Here is an 8451-nt window from a genome sequence, read left to right on the forward strand (position 1 = left end):
GTCCCACACCAGCTTCCAGAGTTAATGAACAATATTGTAACGTACCCTCCAGCATATCAGATGACAGTCTCAGCACCAGGTCAGATTCAAGCTGAGTATTCAGTATCACCCGTTATCTCATTTCGGCCTTTGGACCTGGAACTCACCATAACTTCACAATATAATCCAGAAGCAGACCACGCTACAGTACCAAAGAAGACTACACTTTCACCAACACATCCTCAGGTGACATTTCCACATCAGCAACCTTTGGATATGGAACTTACCATAACTCCACAACCTACTCCTGAGGGAGAACTTCCTCAAATTCTGCCAGAGACCACAATTCAGATTTCACAACCACCTAGAGTGGTTATAGTTCCAGTCCCAATATATCAGGTGGTGACAGTTCCAACACCACATCAGGATCACATTGAGTATCCAACAGCACCTGTTGTCTCCTTTCAGCCTTTGGACCTAGAACTCACCATAAATTCAGAGCCTACTAGAGAGATTCAACCTCCCACAACCACAAAGATGAGTACAATTCCTCCTCCTAAGCCCCCAACAGTTCAACCTTTGGATCTGGAACTTACCATAACTTCACAGTTTACTACTGAGGGAGAATGTTCTCAAATTGTGTCAGAGATTACAACCCAGATTACAGAACCACCTAAGAAGGTTGTAGCTCCAGTACCAATATATCAACAGATGGCAATTCCAACCCCAAGTCAGGATCAAGATGAGTATTCAATAATGCCTGTTATCTCCTTTCAACCTTTGGATCTGGAACTTACCGTGACTCCACAACCTACTCCTGAGGGAGAACTTCTGCCAGAGACCACAACTCATCTTACAGAACCACCTAGAGAGGTTGTAGTTCCAGTCCCAATATATCAGGAGGTAACATTTCCAATGCTACATCAGCGTGAACCTGAGTATCCAACAATGCCTGTTGTCTCTTTTCAGCCTTTGGACTTGGAACTCACTATAAGTTCAGAGCCTACAAGAGAGAGACTGCCACCTACAACCACAAAGATGAGTATAGTTCCTCCTCCTAAGCCCCCAACAGTTCAACCTTTGGATCTGGAATTTACCATAACTCCACAACCTACTCCTGAGGGAGAGCTTCCTCAAATTCTGCCAGAGACCACAATTCAGATTTCACAACCGCCAAGAGTGATTATAGTTCCAGTCCCAATATATCAGGAGGTGACACTTCCAACACCACATCAGGATCACATTGAGTATCCAACAGCACCTGTTGTCTCCTTTCAGCCTTTGGACCTAGAACTCACCGTAACTCATCAACCTACTGCTCAAGTAGAGCTTCCTCAAATTATGCAAGAGACCATACCTCAGCCCTCTGATCCACCTAAAGAGATACGGGCTCAAGCTTCTGTATTTCAAGAAGTGACACTTCCAACACCTTCTCAGGTTCACCCAACTGAAGTTACAGTAGTTCCAGTGCCAATATATCAACCTTTGGATCAGGAACTCGCCATAACTTCACACTCTACTACTGAGGTAGAACTTACTCAAACTACACAGGAGACCACAACTCAGCCCCCAGATACAACTACAAAGGTTGTCCCTACAGCACAATCCAAGTCCGGAACCAACTGAGCATCCAACAACACCTGATGCCTCATCTCAGCCTTTAGATCTAGAACCCACTGTGAATTCAGAACCTACCAAAGTGACTGAATATTTTACAACCACACAGGAAACTACAGTTTCTCCTCCACAGTACCATAAAATGACACTTCCAGAACAAGATACTTCCAAAGATGTATTTACAGTTAAGTCTTTGGATCAGGAACTTACAACTCCAACTTCCCATCTGGATGTTGAACCTTCTTCAAGCACACAGGAAATCCTTCCTGAGCCTGAGCAGCCACATGAAGAGGTTGCAGCTCAAGCACCAGTGTTTTATGAAATCCCAACAATTCAGGATCACACTCAAGCAGCCGACTCTTTCTGATGTCACGGCTCAACATACAGAAGTAGACCATACCCTGTCTGCAATATCCACTGTAGAGACTGGACTTTTTGTAGCCCCATATAATATTACAGCTTTTCTTCCAAAACACCAAGAGATCACCCTTGTACCTGAAGACCAGGCTCAGGATCAGCATGTAAACCCAACTCAAGCCACAGATCATCCTTCACACCCAGAGTTTTCCGTAACTCCACAACCTGCTACAGTGGTTAAACGGTCGGCACCAGTTCAGCCTACAGAGTCATCTAAGGAAATGGTAGCTCAATCTTCAGTACATTTTGAAGTGACAGCTCTAGTTCATGATCAATCTCAGTATCCAAGCTCAGAGGCTCCCCTAAAGGCTACAGGTTCTACAGTTCCAACAACTACATCCTCTCCTCCAACACACAGTGAGGTCACACTTTCACCTCCAAACCAGGTTCAGACTCAGCAGCCAAATCCAACTCAGGTCACAACCCAGTTTTCACACATAGAATCTTCCACAACTCCACAACCTGTTACAGTGGTAAGCCATTCTCCACCTGTTACTGAGATCACATCTCAGCATCCAAATTCAGAAACCATAGAGTCTGACGTCCCAACAACTACAGCTTCTTCATCATATCCTAAGATGATACTTCCATCTCCAGAACAGTTTCAGACTCAGCAAATCCCAAGTGAAGTCACACTCCAACCCATGGGTGTGGAATATACCATAACTCCATATGCTGTGAATTTTAATACAGAAAGAAAGCCAATTATTATAATGAAACAAAATGCCTCCATAAGCACCAACCTATGTGACTTCTGTTTGTGTGAAAATGGCACACTATCGTGTATTCATCTCAGCCCAATGCGGAGACTCCACCAAGTGCCTGTGCCAAGGCCCAGCACCTACAAAGGCACTTTAACTATTTTGTAAGAATAACCTTTTCTTGTTTCTGTTTTATGTTCTACTTAACATGGCAGTCTTTTCCTCAAAGCCTTGCTGGACCTTCCTTGTCACCCCAACCAACACTGGCTGACTTTCTGCTTTTACTTTTGCTCATGAATTCTTCTTCGTCCTCATCCTCCGTCTTTCTAAGATGCTCCCTTCTCCAGTTAGCCCCTTTGTATCATTGCTCAACTTTGGCTCTTCCATTTTCACACCAGCTTCTCTATAACTCATCTCCTTAGTAAGCATGCAATGAAGAAGTCAAAGGAGATTCAGACTCCTGGGGCTTGACCCCAGGTCTTTCACGTGGTAGTTCTGCAACTCTAGGAAGAGTGCTTAGCTGTGACTTAATTCCCTCACCTGTGAAATGTGGAGTATGAGGCTATTTCATAGGATTGTTGTGAGGGTTAGTTGATTACCTGGAATACTTACCTTAGTCTTAACATACATGAATGTTGGCTATTAATACTGTGCAATCTCTCAGTTCTGTTCAGAGCTCATCTTTGTTCTAGGACATATAACCTTTTTGCAGAACTTGAGGTTAAGAACTGTGAGAGCCACATATGTATGGTGTTATCTCTAGAACATAAAAAATGATACATCAGGAAAAGGGGAGCATTAAACCTTCACCTGTGGCTCAAAGTATGTCTATTATTGAATAGAGAAAAACCAGAGAGTACAGCCTAGGCAAAGGCATGGCTATGAGAATGATGGGGATTTAGTCAGATTAAAAAATAGGTAAACATACTATCAGCTATAAGATTTAGAAAGTGACACAGAGAGACATAGAAAGCCATTGGAACTTTCCAGGAAAGAGAAAAAATAATAAGACAGGATAATTTTTTATAAAGACAAACTAGTAGTATAATCTGACCTGGAGTTTCCTAGGCTTTTGGGCATTTTCCACCATTCTCATATCTTAGATCATTTTAGAATATATATACATATATACACACACATGTCTCCAAGCCCTCCACCATGGTGGCCTATGAGGAAGAGAAGACAGGATTTAGTGAAGAGTTAAATTTAGAGCTGGGCTGTATGATATACAACAGAGAGGGAAGTGGAAAGCGCACCCGCAGATTAGAAGTTCGAGTTCCGAGGAGACATCTCACTGCTTGCACCAGGAGCCCTCGGGAACTGACAGATCTGGGAATTAGAAGATTGGTGGTTTTTTTCGTTCTTCATTGAACACCGCCATGAGGTTGCGATGATTTTACTGCTTCTGCTTAGTCTTTTCCTATTTACTCAAGTATATGAACTGTTTCTTCACAGGAATTTCCAAGGAAATTCTATTTCTTACATTGACAAAAATGTATGGAGAGCATACCGTTGGACTGAGAAACTGTGAGTATATTTTCTACAAATATGAATACAAAAATAACAGCAGCAACAAAACACTACACTGTAAGATCCTCCTTGGTCCAGATTTTGAGGTAAATACCTCTGAGAAAAGGTATTTCCTCTTCACAACCAAAATCAACCTATACCGACTGAATTTCTCAGGTAAATTTTGTGGGGACTAAGGTGTAGCTCAGGGGGAGAATAGTTGCCTAGCATGCGTGAGACCATAGGTTGAAACACTATCAATTCAGTCAAAAATTATTTTACATTTCATTTTGTATGTATTTCCATGAGCACACAAAGTCAGGGCATGCACATGGAAGTCAGAGGACAGCTTATAAAACTTGATCTTCTTCTGCCCGGAGATTGAATCAAGTTTCAGTCTTGGCAACAAGTCCCCTTTCCCTTGGAGTTATTTTGCTGCCCAGATTTTAAAAGTAAATTTTCTGGACTTTGTTTGAAAAGAGTGACAATGTAAGTTTGTCTCCCATATAGAAGTCATCTACAATAACATTTTTTGGTTGTGTTTTTTTAGACAGTCTAGGGAAGTAACCTCGACTGACCTGAAACTCACTAAGTAGATCAGGCTGGCCTTAAGCTCAAAGAAATCTGTCTGCTTTTCTTTCTTAAGTGCTGGATTAAAGATGTGCAACCACACCTGGCCTACAATTGCATTCTTAATGGATAGAAATTAAATATCAGGTATAGAGAGACCTTCCTTGTGCTCTAATTTTTCACCTTTGAGGTAATGGATTTGTTTTATTTTGCTTGAGGGACAGAGACCATAAGCAAAAGCAACTGGGAGAGGAGAGTTTATGTCCCCTTACAGTTGTAATTCTCCATGAAGGGAAGTCAGGGCAGGGACTTCATGATATGTAAAGTTTCTTTTTAATACATAGTTACTCTATGTATCTCCAATCATGCATAATATTTCATAGTATGTACACATTAGTGAAATTTTAATATTAGCCCACTGATGTTTAGAGAATATCTGTTTTTTCTGCTATATGTATGGCTGAAATAAGCATCCTATATACTTTCTGAACATGCATAAGTTTCTGTAAACTAGATACCTAGAAATGGAATCTTCAGGGTGGAGACCGTTGGCTAGGTGAAATTTTAGTTGCCCTAAAAACAAATGGTGCCAACTTATGCTTGGGGCAATAGCATTTATTTCTCCATCCCATCTCACCACTGGATGTTCTCCATCTGTTTGACAACTTTTGATCCAGATAACCTTTAATCTTTCAGAATTCTCAGTGAAAACCTCCTGACTGAATTACATAAGGACTCATTTGAAGGCCTGCTATCCCTCCAGGTTCTGTAAGTCAGTTAAGCATATCTATTTGTCAGTTATGTGTTATCTATGGATGAACAAGGGATATGAATTAGATAGATCTTCATCTGTCTAATGGGATTGACAGTGCTTGCCTAAAATCCCAGCACTGCGGAGGTAGAAAGCAGGAGGATTGCTGAAAGTTGAAGATCTGAATGGTCTACATAGTGGGTTTCATACCAATTCCAGGACTGCTTGGCAAGACCCTGGCTCTAAAGGCAAAAACTTAATAAAACAAAATCTGCAATTAGTCAGTCTGGGTGGGGCGTGTCAGCCCATCTCTAACATGAAAATGCCTTCTTGCATCTTAAATTTCTTGACTTACATGGACAAGCTTCAGATTCAGATAGAAGCACTTCATTTCCAGGGGGTGTTAGTAAGGTCTGAGCAGTTACTGGAACTCCCACAACCCTTGTTTTCTAAGACATATGCTTGTCTTCGGATCTAGTCGGTCACACCTCCATCAAATCTGATCCATGCTCTCGTTTACTGCAGCCCATGAGTTAGGAGTGGTTGACACCTTTAGAGAACTTGTGCCAGTGCCCTTTTTGTTGAGGGGACAGGGTGCCTGATGAGAACAGCTGAAAGGAGGCAAGATTTATTTGGGCCCTTCCACTCAGAGGTTTTTGGCTCCTGGTGGCTGGTTCCATTGTTTCTGGGCCTGTGGTGATGCCGAGCATGGTAATGGAAGGCTGAAGTAGGGCAAAGCTTCAGACAGGGTGAAAGAAGTTGTTCCTGGTAACAAGACACACCCCCATTCACCTGCTTCTCCCGTTAGAAATTCCTGGTAACAAGACACACCCCCATTTACCTGTCTCCCGTTAGGCTTCACCTCCTCGTGGCTCATTCAGAAGGAATGAGTTAAGGCGTGGACGACCTTAGTGCCTACTGACTAAGAGACCCCTAGCTGAGAACCAAACCTTCAGTATATGATCCTTTTCTTATCTTTCAAGTTGGCGGTGGGGGAAAAGGGTACTTCATATCCAAACAATTGACAGGGCTAAAAAAGAAAAAACAAAACAAGATAACCAATAAAGAATTGCAATAGAGACTATGTGTGACCTTCAAACTCTAAAATATTTGCTAATATAACCTTCACAACAATGATTACATGGTAGGATAGATGGAATTAATACTAACTTCAAGCTGTCCCATCAAAGAGAAGAAAGAGACATTTACATTAACTCGAAGTCATTGACCCAGAGTGCTTTGGGGTTTTTGTTTTGATTTTTGTTAGTTTTTTGTTTGTTTGTTTGTTTGGGTTTTTGTTTTTCAAGACAGGGTTTTTCTGTGTAACCCTGGTTGTCCTAGAACTCAATCTGTAGACCAGGCTGGCCTTGAACTCACAGAGATCCACTTGTCTCTGCCTCCCAAGTGCTGAGACTAAAGGCATAGGTCACCACCTCCAGGCAACCCAGAATATTTTAACAGTTTGTGGGTTTTGGGGGTTTGTTTTTTTTCTTTTTGAAGCATGGCCTAATATAAGCCTAGACTGCCTTCAAATTCTCTAAAAAGTTAAGGTTGACCTTGAACACCTGACTTTTTGACTCTACCTCACAAGTGCTAGGATTACTGGCATCCACCACCACACAGTTTATGCAGTCTTGGGCCCAACTGTACTATATCCCTTACTCTTTTGAACCTGGGTCTCCCTATATAGCCTAGGCTGACCTTGAACTTACCCCAATCTGCCTACTTTAGTCTTACAACCCAAATGCTGGAATTATAGGCATGTGCCTACCATACCCAACATGTTCTTACATTTAATCCAAATTAAATTTAACATTGCCATATTAAGTAATTAGCTAAACACACAAATTACATAAATGATATCATCAACATGATAAACCTATTAGGAGAATAGATTACTATTAAGACTTTCAATGTAAGCATTTTTATGCCCATGTCAGAAATAGATTATTAGAAATGATGCTTAAAAAAAGTATTCCTAATTAGTCCCAGGACAACCAGAACTGTACAGTGAAACCCACTAACAAAACAATAAAAATTTCAGCAATCTTGTTACCAGTGAAGAAATACTTCACAATAATTCTGCTTCTTTAGAAATAAGAATGTAATACCTACCTGGCAGGGTGGTTTCCTGGGGCAAGGCTTACCCACACACTCTGGATGTGCTGACCCTTGCGATTTCCCCCAGTTGGGGAAACTTGACTGCATAATTTATGGTAGCAGGTGACTGCATTCACAGTCTCCTCTAAAAACTATGTTGTTTATTATGAAAACTTGATTTCTGACCAATGGAATCGAATCGAAGACCCAGATACCAGTCCACACACTTATGAACATTTGAGTTTTGACAAAGAAACAAAAAATATAAAATGGAACAAAGAAAGCATATTCAACAAATGGTCCTGGCATAACTGGATATCAACATGTAAAAGAATGAAAATAGACCCATATCTATCACATACATAAAACTTAAGTCCAAATGGATCAAAGACCTCAACATAAAGCCAGCCACACTGAAAACTTGGTTTCTATCCTTTACCCATGGGTGTATGCCTTTAATCCCTACTGAGCCAAATAAGCAAATAGATTATACAATCTATTGTAACAGCTTTGGGGAAGTGCACCTCTCCTAGTGTTAAAAATCTTCCTTCTAGGCCCTGAAGGATACCACTTTTGTTTTGTTTGAGACAAGGTCTCACCAGTTAGCCCTGGCTGGCCTGCAACTTGCTTTGTAGATTAGACTGGCCTGAACTCAAAATAATCCACCTGCTTCTGTCTCACAAGTACTGGGATTAAAGGTGTGTGCCATCATGCCCCCCAAATGACCACTTTTGAAGTCATCTTTTTGAGATCTTATACATCTGAACTGTCAAGCATTATGAATATGTTTGGAGAAAAACAATGAAA

The 8451-nt window shown here is 41.2% G+C and overlaps 1 pseudogene; it reads left to right on the forward strand.

Annotated features, from left to right (window-relative positions):
* Positions 1-7651: 7651 nt before the first annotated feature.
* On the forward strand, positions 7652-7790 carry LOC121436372 (annotated as a pseudogene).
* The last annotated feature ends 661 nt before the right edge of the window (positions 7791-8451 follow it).

This window comes from Microtus oregoni, unplaced genomic scaffold, assembly GCF_018167655.1.
Source record: "Microtus oregoni isolate MIOR12 unplaced genomic scaffold, Mior012 000048F_ref0000485, whole genome shotgun sequence".
Lineage (NCBI taxonomy): Eukaryota > Metazoa > Chordata > Mammalia > Rodentia > Cricetidae > Microtus > Microtus oregoni.